This window comes from Sphaeramia orbicularis, chromosome 4, assembly GCF_902148855.1.
Source record: "Sphaeramia orbicularis chromosome 4, fSphaOr1.1, whole genome shotgun sequence".
Taxonomy (NCBI): domain Eukaryota; kingdom Metazoa; phylum Chordata; class Actinopteri; order Kurtiformes; family Apogonidae; genus Sphaeramia; species Sphaeramia orbicularis.
The window spans coordinates 52,760,252-52,775,009 of record NC_043960.1 but is presented as its reverse complement, the minus strand read 5'-3'; positions in this window follow the sequence as shown (position 1 = coordinate 52,775,009).

The window sequence follows — 14,758 nt, the reverse complement described above, 5'->3', positions numbered from 1 at the left end:
CAAATTTCAGCCATTATAAGTAAATGAGATTTTTTTTTTGTATATTCATAAAAAAATTGAACTTTGACTTACTCTTCCCAAAATGTAATCACATCTATTCTGGGTCATTGGCAGTCTATAAACCCAATTTGGTATGAATTCAATCAATAGTTTGGCTGTTAAAGTAGTCCCTTTCCCATTGACCCTTAAACTGAGTGAATATAACTTGCTCATAAAAATTTAGCTAATGGAAGAACGAAAATTTCACCAAAGCTCCCTCTTTTTTTTTTTTTTTTTTTTTTATTACTAGTTTTTATTACTACTTTTTTTTTTTTTTATTACTAGTACTAATACTAGTACTAATAATTAGTACTTGAAAGGCTGGTCCTCTCCTGTCTAAGTCCCAGTGTGAGGGTGCACATGGATCCTCTGCAGTTTGCATACCAGCCTAACATCGGTGTGGATGATGCTCTCATCCACATGTTACAGAGGGCCCAGGCACACCTGGACACCTCGGATGCAGCTGTGAGGATCATGTTCTTCGACTTTTCAAGTGCCTTCAACACGATCCAGCCGGGGCTGCTTGGTGTGAAGCTGAGAGAGATGCAGGTGGAGTCATGGATGGTCTCCTGGATCATGGACTACCTGACCTGCAGACCACAGTATGTGAGACTGCAGAACTGTGTCTCAGGAAAGGTCCTGTGCAACACTGGAGCACCACAAGGGACTGTTCTGTCCCCCTTCCTCTTCACTCTGTTCACATCAGACTTCCAATACAACTCAGACACCTGCTTTCTTCAGAAATTTTCTGACGACTCAGCAGTTGTCGGTTGTATCAGAGGAGAGGAGGAGGGGGAGTACAGGGGCCTGGTTAAGGACTTTGTAAACTGGTGTGACCTCAACCACCTCCAACTGAACATTTCCAAGACCAAGGAAATGGTTTTGGACTTTAGAAGGAAGAGGTCCAGACTGGTGCCAGTCACCATTTATGACACAGAGGTTGAAGCTGTCTCCAGTTACAGGTACCTTGGAGTCCAACTGGACAACAAGTTGGACTGGTCCTGTCATATGGAGACTCTGCACAAGAAGGGGCAAAGTAGACTTTATTTCCTACGGAGATTAAAGTCTTTCAAGATCTCCAAGCCTCTTCTGTGCAGTTTCTACCAGACTGTGGTGGCTGGTGCCCTTTTTTTTGGTGTGGTGTGTTGGGGAGAGGGAGCTCGCATTTCTGACAGAAACAGACTGAATAAACTCATTAAGAAAGCGAGCTCCATCATTGGGACTGGACTGGAAACAGTTCAGCAGGTGGCTGGGGTGAGAATGCTCAGGAAACTGGACTCTATTCTGAAGAACGCATCTCACCCATTGCACCATCTTGAGGTGTTCAGAGAGAGCACCTTCAGCCACAGACTGATCCCCCCTCGGTCCAAGACTGAACGCAGTAGGAGGTCCTTCCTGCCGGCTGCTATTAGACTTTTTAATATCGCTGTGCGATAAATTATTGTATGCTGTGCATACTTAGGTGTGTTAGGTGTTTTCAGGTTATTGTATTATATACAGTACTTGTATTGTACATATATATATATAGATATATATAGATATACAGTATATATCTTCTATTCTGTTTATTATTTATTTGTTCCATTGATGACTGTTTGTGGGATGTTCATGCGATGGGTCAGAGTGTTTTTCTTCTTGTACTGCTGCTGTTGTAACAAAGCAATTTCCTGCAAAGGATCAATAAAGTATCTATCTACCTATCTATCTAAAAGTTTTTGCGCTTGCAAAAGAGGGTTTTTCAGGCGTAGTGAAATTGGTATATCATGCAAAACTGCAGTGGAAAGACCTTTTTCCGCAACTAGAGTCACCTGAATATATATTAAAAAAAAAAAAAGGATTTTGCCGGAGGTTACCACAAGCGAAAAAGAAGAGTTTGAAAAAAACATGGTGCAGGATGTGTGGACATACCAGGAAACCCAGTAATTTTTAAATTTATTTCGGGATGGAGGGGCAATATATTATGATAATGAATATAACTGTAAATCAACACGACATTTATGTTCATCGCCATGTTTATGGAATTACTTCTCGTGTCATCTCGTGATAATAAATAAATCATCTCATTTGTGACTTAACGGACTTCTGTTTTTTTGACATTTAGCAAGTATTGGTAAAGTCTTGCGCAGATGTCCAATGGAAAAACGACAAACATAAATTACACAGTCACCTGACTAAGATATTGAACTGACTGATGATGGTGGGGATGAAGGATCGTCTATAACCTTCAGTCATGTAACTTAATGAGGTGACCCATCCACTACAGCCTCTATGGTTTATTAGAATGTCTCTACCACAGTCCCCAGTGAATCCAGCTCATCTCCAAACACTGAGTCGGCTTTTTTTTACTAGTTCTTCTAGCTGTTTTGCCTCCCTTAGTTGGATACACCGGCTGCAACCCACTGGTAAAACATGTGCAGCATCTCAGGTAGGATGTCAAAGGACCTGAGCCTCGTTAGGAACAATAGCCAGCTTTTCCTTTTGATAAAGTGCATCTATGTTCAGGGACTAGTCCGTCTTGTGGTCAGGATACACAAGATATATGTAATTCGCCCGCACCTCGTTGTTCACCAGACATGTCGACTGGCTGAAGAGGGCTTCAGACTTTCTGAGACCCACCGCCATTTCTCTGGTCTTGGAGGTTTTCAGTTGTGACTCCAGTCTCACATGGCTTGGGGCAGGTCCCTCTGGTCCCATTCCTGTCTATTATAGCATCGATTATCTATGTACAGGGCCACTAGAAAACTGTGTAAATCCTTTGATATTAGCGATTGATAACATGAACCAGGTTAACCCATAAAGAACCAAACATCCACCAGTGACCAAAAGCATCTACTGATCTAAACTGTTTAATACCTGTTCATCCACTAATCTTATCAATACATGTAAATAATTGGTGTAAAATGTAGTTCGTAATCTTTTTATGGTCATCATATATGACCCATTTGGACATTCAGAGGCCCTGTAGTGAGCGTGGAAACACCGTCATCTTTCTACAACACTGATTCACCAGTCAAACCAATGGAGTTGGATCAATGATAGTGGTTGTAGATACTTGTTACATTCAGGTGTTACATTCAGTTACCGTGGAAACACAATCATCTTTTACAACATTGATTCACCAGTGAAACCCATGGAGTTGGATGACAGTGGATGAACACACTAGGTTTATGATCAGTTAATGATATATTTTACTGAAAAAGTCCCTTTTTCTTAAGGTTTCTCTCTTTTTTTTTTTTTTTTAAGTAATAACCTTCAACTTTAATCTGAGCTTTTGTGAACGTTTGCATGATCAGTGAATTAAATAGGAATGAATATATATATAATGAATTATAGGGAAATGTCTACTTTTTGACTTAAAAATACAAAATACAAAGGATAATATTATAATAAATGGTAAAAAATCACTTGAAGGTTAAAGCTAGATAAAAATTCATCTAAGAACTGCCACAAAAGTACCACTGGGTCTTTATAGGTTAAATTAAGTAGCAAGATCTTAGTCTGAGGTGCTTGTGGTGGTCATTTTCTCATGCTATTTTTTTCTTCTTTTTTCTTCCTCATTTTAGGTCTTCCATTGACCCATTCTCCCTGACTCCAAACCAAGTTGGTTTTATGCCTAAACATAACCAAACTCTGATCACAGCATTGTCTACATAATATTCAGAAAAACTGATGCTCATTGAAATATGACGCTCTGATCTAGGGTGAATATGCACTAATTTGGGAGTGAGAATGTATAGGTTATTTCCATAAATTACACACTGTTCTGTCGCTCATTAACTGAAGGCCATGCAGGCTATGTCTTAACATTGTGTTGCAGAAGTGGTTACTAGAGCAGTGGTCTGTTTTACAATGTGTGAAAATGAAATCTAATTAGTGATACCCACTGAATTACATTTGAGAAATCAAGGCAGCCTTTGCCTGATGAGATTTTTTTTAGTACCAGGATATATTTGCAGGATCTCCACAAGGTTAACTGGTCAGGTTACAGTCAACACTACAAGCCCTTTAATTGGTAAGGTAATTATCTTCGCTGTTTTATGTTATCATTAACTATGGCTGGGGTATATCAAGTTGAAAGTCTTAATTGACATGGTTTGCAGCATGAGGAAGTATCAGTTCATTTCAAATGTTTGTAAGAAATCTATTCTATTATAGCCTCTAGAGTGGAATAAATAAATATGCAAGTGCTGTCTTTTTGCTAATAATCAATAAACATCAAATTGTGCACTTCAAGGTTGTTCATAGGTGTCATTACACCCAGCGTTTAAATTGGCTTTTGTGAGGAGGGGGAGCCTTTGTGTAGTTAACAGTCAATGGTCATCTTTTTTCATGAGCATCTACATTATATTGCCCTCATATTGTCCACAACTTATGTAATACTTATTTTGTTCAGTTTTGATGTGGAGGCTGTGTGATTGAATAGTTATCTAAGCAACGAGGATGTTTATGCTTTTCAATTTATTATCTTTTTAATTTTATCATACAACAATAACAAGTAATTTATTTTCTCATTACAAAGCTGCATGAAGAAGATAAAATGCAGCACAGCAGATACATTGAACAGTAATCTACGCCTCTATGGCAGCAGTGACTTGTATGGTGATGCAAAGTTTTGAGGAAACTTAATGGGTTAGGGACCATTGGGGTGTCATTAGCCCTATTCAGATGGGATTAGTTTTACATAGGTATGTGGGGTAAAGTAAGAATTGCCAGAGATTTTAATCCTGTCCAAATGTGCTACGTCAGTAATCATTACTGCATGTCAGTAAAGATTACTGTAACTTTTACCTTCTGTAAACAGGTCCGGGAAAATGACCCCAGGTAATACTAATTCCATGTGAATAGACCAGTAGTTAACATGTGTGTAGATATTCCATCATATCCTGTTTACAAGTGGTTTTTCATGAATTTTCAAGCACGGAGGATCTTAAAGAAGTACTCAGTTTTCCAGTGGGCAGTCAGACAAGTGTGTGTGAAACCTGTTGTACTGTTGGAATGGCCGTACGACAAACATGATTCAGACGCAAAAGAAGGTTGAAAACACTAGAGGCACAGGACTTCTGATTGCCTTAGGTAAGATAAGCAACATAGCAGGGCTATGTGGCTAATAAAAAAAATGTTAGTAGCTTAATCATCTGGTTGATGGACAATATTAATATTAAAGAAGCAACGTCATACGAACATGATGACAGGAGGGGACGGCGGTGCGTGAATGGATTTTCCCCTCCCACTTGTGGTAGTTTTACTGATATTTCTTCTCCTGTGCAAATTGGCCATTAATATTTCCGACGTCCTGTGGTAAAGTGGCATTACTCCATGCTCCCATGTAAAACTAATCCAGTCCGAATAGTGCTATTGACATTCATTGGCGTTAGTAATCTTTGCCTCTCTGTGGATGTGAGGTCAGTTATGCCGCAAAGTTGAGCCATAATTTTTTTTTTTCTCATGAAGATGCCTAGGCAAATGCTTGGCTAGCTAACTCGTGCTAGTTTGCTTTTTACAGTTCTAATTTGTGTGAAAGGTTAGCAGAAATAGTACAGGGTTGTTTTACATTGAGGGAGAGGGTGCTGAGCTCTGCTGGGGTTTGTTGTGGACCTAAGGAAGAGGGGCTGAACTCTGGTACACTCAAATTGTGATACCCTGACCAAACATCAATATGTGACTAGGTGGAAGTGAGACTTGTAGAGCTCTGCTGTAGTGAAGCTGAAGAAGACTTTAATTTTTTTTTGTGGTTGAAGATGCAGTTCGGTGGTGCAGTCGTTAGCACTATTGCCTCACAGCAAGAAGGGCCTGGGTTTGATTCCAACACCAGGAACCTTTTGTATGGAGTTTGCATGTTGTCCCAGTGTTTGCGTGGGTTCTCTCCGGGTACTCCAGTTTCCTCCCACCATCCAAAGACACGCGCTGATAGGTTAACTGTTTAATCTAATTTGCCTATAGGTGTGAATGGAAGCATGATTGGTTGTTCATCTCTATGTGTTCAGGTTGTTATTGAAAAGGAGAATCAGTTCTCAACTAACTTACCTGGTTAAATAAATAAAAAAATAAAAGAAAAAGAGGTTGGTATAGCATCGGTCTCTTTTTCAAAAGTGTGACAATGAAAATCTAATTAGTTCTACTCAGATAAGATAATTGGCTAGTAAAGCTAGAGTTAGTTTAACCATCCCTCTGTTTAACATTTTACTATTTAATACTGAGATCCATGTTGCTAGTTGCTTTTCCATTTACCCTAAAATAGTGCGAATGTAACTTGTGCATAAAAATTTGGAAAAATGACAATTTCCTCAAAAGTCTTGTTTTTCGATGAAATGTTTTTACGCTTGCAAGTGGTGTTTTTTTTCGGTGTAGCAAAATTGGTATATCACGAAACTGCAATGGAAAGACCTTTTTGTGCAACTAGAGTCACATGAACAAAAAGAGGGATGTTGATGGATGTTGCAACAAGCGAAGAAGAAGAGTATAAAACAAACATGGCGTGGTATGTGTGGACACACCAGGAAACCCAAAAATTGTTTAATTTAGTACGGGATAGAGGGGTAACAAGCATTTAAGATTCAAAACAACAGATATATATGTTTGTCGCCATGTTTATGGAATGACTTCTCGTGATATCTCGCAATAATAAATAAACAAATCATCGCATTTGTGATTTAATGGAAAAATCAACCCTACATACTTGTTTTTTTCAACGTTTAGTAAATATCAGTAAGGTGTTGCGCATATGTCCAATGGAAACCTGACTAGTGTTGTCATACACAGCCCTACTCCCTTACCCCACCCACACAATTTTTGTCTTGCACAGCTCCCCACATTCAGGCATTTTCATTAGGGCCACTTAAAAATCTTGTTCTCATCTTTGAACATCTTAAAAAGTCATCTCATTCCACTTAAAATCAATGAGTAAAAAAATATACAAAGAGCCAGAAAACTTTGGGTGATTTGAAGTAGGGAAAGGGTGAAATTAATTGGCAGCTTTGCTAAACAAGCATCCAGTCATTGGCGTAGCCCCAGTGATCACTGCTTGTCATTAGTATTGGTGTCTTCTCTTCCAGTATTAGACAAGAAGCCCCTCTTTTTTTTATTTCATTTAATCAGTGAAAATCATCTAGATATTTTTTGCCAACTGCCTACACCACAGTCACTAAACATTTTAATGACTTCAAGCTAGCTTAACGAAAACTGATCCCAATTATTGCACATTTCATTTGAGACCTTCCTTACTCAGGAGTTATTAAACTGAAGTGTTTTATGCCATTTTATCCACTTAACAGAGGCAGTGAACTAGTGTATACAGATTTGATGATCATCGCTATTAAATGTGTGGTTTTGATAAAGTAGAAATGGAGAGATTTTCACCCAAATCTTAAATGATTGCATCACTGTGTTATTGTGAAATTAAACATGATTTGGGGCTGAAGACACTGAATAGTTTTCTGTGTGTCAATTCACATTTAGTTGCCAACAGAACCCAACATCCAGCAGTGCAGAGCATTAGGATCTGTTGGCTCTGTAGTTGGAGACACACTCGAAGCTTTCAGGTATGGAGTCATCAATCATTAGCCTACTTCTGACATTAACTTTCTTGTCAAAGCCACTGTCTCCAGTTTGTCTGCAGACTTAAAGATTTGAGAGGCACTTTTTATTTGCACGCTTTTAACTCCACCCAGCTGGGATAATGGAGCTGGTTGTGTGCAAGCAATTAATGCAACCACAATGCCAAAAGTGGTGATTTGTCATACACCGATGATACATAATCATTACATGAAATGTAACGCTTTTCAACCGCTGGACCTGGGTTGATGTTGTGACTGTGTCTGTCTGCCAGTTTAGGCTCTCACCTGTCTGTCCCACTCACACACACATATTCTAACACAGTCTTTCTCAAATGGAGTACGTGTACCCCCAGGGGTACTTGGTAGAAGCCCAGGGAGTACTTAAAATTTTAGGGGAAAAATACATTAAATAAGTCATTATGTACTGTATACAAAATAAATATTGAGAAAGAATGGTGAAACATAAAACACAATAAATAGATTCATATAATAGTTTTATTGTCAATCATCTTGTTTAAGCTTTGGGAACATTTTAAAAAGATTTTTATTTGAAATTATTTAAAATGAGTTTATTTGAGTAATTAAGTATTTTTGTTGGTGAAAGGTTCATTTGTTAATTAATGGCCAATTTATTTTTCTTATGAATGAAAGAGGGCACGTTTCAGTTTATATTTTGCACACAAAATGTACTTTTTAAAAAATATTTATATTACAGTTAAATACATGTGTTTTTTTACGAAGTTTTGAAAATATAAACAGACACCTTTGCCACAGGAACAAGGATAAAACATGCTGAAGTGAGATTTGGGGGTACTTGGCTAAAAAAGTATATTTCAGGGGGTACTCCACTGTAAACACAGTCTAACACACACAGCCACAGACAGGAAAACAGGCCACCAGGATTAACCCACTCTGGAGGGACTGCCCTGCAGTTTTGTTTAGTTTTTTTTTTTTTTTTTAATTGATTTTTTTGTTTTGTTTTATTCTGTTTTGCAGATTTTCATGAACTTTAAACATTCCAATTCTGTTGGTGAAGTTGTTTATTTTGGCTTGCTTGTTAATTTTTGTAATAAGTATGTTAATTTCTGTTCATTTTGGAGATTATTTTATGTCATATTTGTTTTAATTGGGGTTTTTTGTTCTCTTTGTCCAACTAAATGACAATCAGGAACTACATAACAACATGCAAAGTACATTTAAAGGTTAATTTTAGTATGTTTTGTTGGTTATTTTGTTCCCTTTAGTGTTATGTTGCTGAAGCCAGCATATGCTGCAACATAATGCAAAAATAACCAAATAAGTCAGATCTTTATTCTCACGAAGCCATTTATTTTTTAACAGAGAGGAAAGAATGTCATGTCATGAAGTAGATTCTGTGGGGAAATTTAGTAGAATGTAATGACATTCTCTGTAAATGTAAGTCTGTCTCAGCGTTGTCCCACACAAATGTAGTCTTTGCCCCAGTTTCCTGGAATTTGTGTGAATTAGCTACATATCCAATCCAATCCAGCTTTATTTGTAAAGCACTTTAAAACAAGAATAAATAAAAACCAAAATGAAAGAATAAAATACAAGAATAGATTAAAAAACATAAAAAGCTGTACAATTAAAACCAACAAAAAATAAGAAACAATAAACCAACACCAAATAAAACAATAGAATAAAAAATAATACATTCAAACATCTCACTTGGTTTCAAAGCCAAAGAGAAAAGAAGGGTTGTAATACAAGATTTAAAAATAGACATACATATGAACATTTTTGCTGTGCTTACTATTATCTGGGTTTCAGCTTATGTTACTGTTAGCAGCAAAAATACCTCTCCAGTGACTTAACTGCTCTGCCTCTTGGCCAAATGCAGCTATTTTCCTCTAAGTGCATTTTGCATGTTATGTAGTTCCTGATTGTCATTTAGTTGGACTTTTTAAACAACAGGGCTGCTAATTTATCATACATCTAATTTTAACTCCCTGGACTCTACCTCCTGTCTACTCCTGCCCTTAATATGAAGGCATTTCAATAGCAGTGAAGCCCCTAGGCTGACAGCCATGAGATTAGTATGAATGTATTACCCCCTTGAGTGCCATAGCCTGTAATAAGTTCCCCATTAATCGTATCCGTTGGGGAAAATTTGTTTAGGCCTTAATTACATATCATTAAAATTGGTCTTGATTCTCTGAGATTTAAGCTCAGAATTAGACTGCACATTTTCTGCTTTCCTTGCCTTTGGCCATTCTACAAATTTATGTTACTTTGCTCCTACCACCAGTGTGATTTCTCATGGTCTCCCTGATTGCTCTAATGCGTCCTTGGTCCTTTACACATTAGTATTTTTCTTGGTGTTTTAATTAATATTGTTATATTATTTAATTGTCATATGTTTTCTGTTTGTTTTTGCATGTGTGTATTTGCTATGAGAAGGAATGTAAGCCAAATCAGGTCAATTATTATAATAAGAAAACAGGATTCTTTTCACTCATTCACATCTCATACTGTTTTCCTCAGTGGGAATTTCCACTTGCACTATTGGAGACTGAAGCAGAATCAGGAGAGTCTTTCAAGCCTGTCTTGAATTGCTAAAAGACTTTGAGGTCAGCTGCCAGCAATGAAGTTAACATCTGAGCTTGGCTGAAAGGTAAAGTGAAAAAGGCCGGTGACCTCTAAAAGTTCTGCATGACTGCTAATGCATTTCAAATGATATCCCTAATATTGAACATGGAAAATACATTCACAATCACATGGTCATAGCGAGACTCATTACAAAGGTCTTTCAAGGCTTAGCTGTGTTCACATTCAAGTTGAAAAGCTGAATACACAACTATGCACTGTGTTATCAAGTATTAGAACGGTTGGAAAATTGATAATAATACCTTCATATCAATATGATGAGCCATTTGCAGATGCTCTTAAGAAATCTGAGCTACAACAACGATGATGATGCTATAATATGTAAGGAGATACATATACAGCACTGTGCAAAAAGTCTTAGGCCACCTTTAGCTTTGTTGGTTTTACAGGGTTGAAATGAGCAGACGTATTTATTTCTTATTCTTTTTTCTTCAGAAACAATGAGAAAATACAGGAAATATTTGCATGGCCTTAAAAGATATACACACACACAAACTCAAAACCTGAACAAAATTTATTCTAAATGTTAATCACTATTTATTGCGACCTCTGACCCCATGACAAGAAGCAGCACAAATAATTAGAAACATCTGACGTGTTGAATGAAACCTTGTATAAAACATCAGAAAATTAATCCTGTAAAGCCTGAACCATTGACAGAAAATTCCAGTTTGTTGAAACTGGAGCCTTTATTGGTCCTTCTGAACAACCACAAAAAAAACATATTCAAATATCAATTTCCATGTAAGAGTTTCAATTTTGTATCATATTTCACACATTAGGTCTCAATGCTCACATATTATTTTGAACAAACAAAAACCTAATATTACACAAACATGTTTAAAAATGTGGTAATTCCTTTTTAAAATTGTCGAAGTTCTTCCTCCTTCACATTAATGACAGTCTTGTAGTGTCACTGGAAAGGCCTCTGGTGAATGAATTCCTCCCCCCGGTCAATTATCGGTGTATTGCATGTATCTAATTGTATACATCAGGTTTTTCAAGAAAAAAATATGACACTGATCATGTAGAGGGCTTCAAAACTCATGTATCAAATATGATACGTTTGGCGTTATAGGGTTAATGCTATAAATCTCATATTGTATGAACAAAAGGGTTAAGAACATGCTAAGTACAATGGGAGGTCAGACTACATACAACCACTTTAGTGTGTGTGTGTGTGTGTGTGTGTGTGTGTGCTGAAAAATACATATGTGTTGTCATTATAATCTTACTAAACCTAATATTAGCTGAAGATGTTTATAGTCTATACATAACACTAGTATTAGTCTATTATGAGATTTTTATTTAATTAAAAATTAGGCATTTGTAAGAAAAGTCTTAATAGGTTGCCAAGTTAACGTCTATATATTCTCTGATTCAACAATGAATACCCTTGAACGGCAGATGACAGAGCAGCGATGACAAACTAAACAATCTGCTTCATCTATTACACACAACAAAAAACCACTGACCTTTTTTTCTCCTGTTACCATGGTAGCATAGTAGTTCTGATTTATGGTTATCACAAAGGTATACTGACTGAAGACAATTTCCAGGTGTGAATACGTAACAGCCTTGTGGTCTTCAAATGGAAATGAGAGGAATTTAGATTGTAGGTGGACCATGGACCAAACATACAAATATGTCTTGTTTTGTCTTAGTCTCATCATCAATCAAAGTTGAAAATAACCAAATTCACCAAACACCTCATTAACATCTTCCTTCATATCTAAGAAATTCGCTCGACTTAACAAGACTGTTGTGAAGAATGTCTGGTGATGCTGCTTAACTGACATCGATGATTCACAGCAATAGGTATGACTAAAAGTGAAGCTAATTACCTGCTGATTTAGATTCCAAAAATTCTTATCATTATATGATCCAAGTACGCATAATGAACCGAATTTCAGGGCATTGGCTCAAAAGGGAAATTAATGAAGTAAAAAATAAAGTTAAAGTGGATGGAATAATTGAGTAAAATTATATTTTAATGGGTGCTTCTATGAAACTGGGTTTATTCTGGTATCTTTTTAGCTTTTTAGACCCCCCCCCCCAAAAAAAAAAAAAAAAAAAGAGAAATTTAGACATATTTCCCCCCAGGATGGACCTAATGATGACCTCAGATAAATGCAAAAAAAATATACTCTTGCTCTGAGCCATCCCAAAATGAATGAATTTATAATCAAATATTGGGGCCAAAAATAGGACTAAAATTGGGACATTAAATCTCCCTAGGTGTTAGTGCATTAGATGTGAAAACATGTCTGTAAATGGTCTTATATAGATTATAAACAAAGACACTGTTAAATGTGTTGATCCTAGTGTTTTTTTTCTAATCCACACGTGGGTTTTTCATCAATCTTAGTCTCATTCCAGGTTTGGTGTGGAACCCATCGTGTCCACTGGTGTTACATACAGAACCTGCCCATTTAACACATATAAATCACGAATGATTTTGCAGTAGTGATCATTTTTGTGAAACACTGCCTAGGATAATTAGTTCAATTCCCAAAATGTACTTCTGAGAGAATAAAGAGATATTCAAAAAAATAGTAGTGCGTAAATTTCGTGTCCTTTTGACCGTGTTACATGTAGATTTTTGTATTAAATATAATGTAAAATAATATAAAAATGTGTTTGTTTGTTTTTTTTTCTGAAAAATAGTTTCTCTTTTAACTCAGTAAGTATTTACTTTTTAAAATAGACTCAGAGTGCTTCCAAACTTGCTTAATGACATCAGTCTAAATCTGATTTGAATTTTTGGCCCCTATGTCCTGTTTTTAGGACTAGCTTCAGGAAGGCACCAAAATATAAACCAACATATGTATAATAGACATGACTGTATGGATAAAATGTAAATACTGTAAATGATGAGAAATAGTGTAAAGGATTAACTTACATAGCCAGTAGTACTGCACATTGTAATGTATAACTGTTCAAATGATCACGTAAGCAGAACAAAAGGACATTAAACAGGCTACAGTTAATGATGGATGATGCCTTTAATTTAAATGTCCCTGTATGTAGTTTATTGACACCTAGTGGTGGAGTTGGAGATTACAGTCAACTGAATACAACCCCACTCCCCTACAGTGGCTGCTACAAGTGTGAAAGTATTAAAAAGGATTATACCACTGGTAGGGCTGCACGATTAATCGATTTTAAATTGAAATCGGATTTTTTAAATTAGGACAATTTTTAAAAAAGGGAAATCGTAAAATCGATTTCATCTCTCTCGTGCCTGCGGGCCGCGCGCTTGCGGGCTCCCGTAGGCTCCTCCTCCTATCAGTGACAGCAGTCAGTCACAGAAGTCTGTGTAATGACCGGACTTTAAATGTGTTAATGCGCCCGCAGTACTTATAGCAATGTAAGCTGTGGCTTCACGCACGGATCCCGCAACTGAAATATAACTGCATGTGGATCACTCATCTTCCATTGTCCCGGATCCGTACCGTACTGTCGTCTTCCGATCCGGGTCTCGGGGTCATCAGCCTCAGAAAAGGAGCTCAGACAGCCCTGTGCCCACACACATCCACCAGCTCCACACATAGAATCCCTCCAGCGTGTCCTGGGTCGGTCTATTCCACGCACAGATCCCCCAGTTTAAATAGAACCGCATGTGGATCACTCATATTAACGTGGTCCACGCACGCACGACTGATGCCTGTCACTGACTTACACTGGTATCACTTCTGTGGGCCCAGATACCCAGAATAAATAAATAAATAAATAAATTAGTCCTCTTACTTGCTAAATTTTTCATTCACAAATGTAAGTTCTGGAACACAAAACCAAATACTATTTATTTTTTTAAACATGTTGAACTTTTTTTAAAGGTGTTAAACAAATCTGAAAACAAAAAGGCAGATATAAAAAAGGTGTAAAAACAATCAGTATTTGCTCTGATTTGGACATTGTATTATAGTGTATTCCCCCTGGCAAACTTATGTTATTTTCTTGTAGTATACATTGTTTGTATACTCTACTTAATTCAATAAAGATTTAATTAAGAAAAAATAAACTTCTGTGGGTTCATCACGTGATACCATCACAGATTTGAGGTCAGAGCAGTGCCTTGCATTGTGGGCTGCTCACGAAAACGACATGCTGACTTCTGTTGTCTTTTGTAGTTTTACCCAAAAATCAAAATCAAAATCGAAAATCGAGTTTTTAGAGGAAAAAATCGGGATTTTTTTTTTTTTTTGCCAAAATCTTACAGCCCTAACCACTGGTCTACTTTAAAAAAAAATAGTGGATCATATTAATGCACCTTAACACTGGACATGCCCTCAAAATGGAAAAGGAGATGACGAAGCCTGTTCTCTACTGTAGAAATGATAGTCTGATGGACATCTGCTCCCTCTGTTGATATGCAAATCATTCATTCTAAGGTAATAAAAAGACAATAATTATTTTTTCTGATGATTATACACTAATGGAAAAATAATTAAGAATATGACATTACCCTCCTGCTATTAGCCCCCCTTAAATCACCCCACATCTTACACGCTGGGTCTTTAAATGTAACTAGTAAT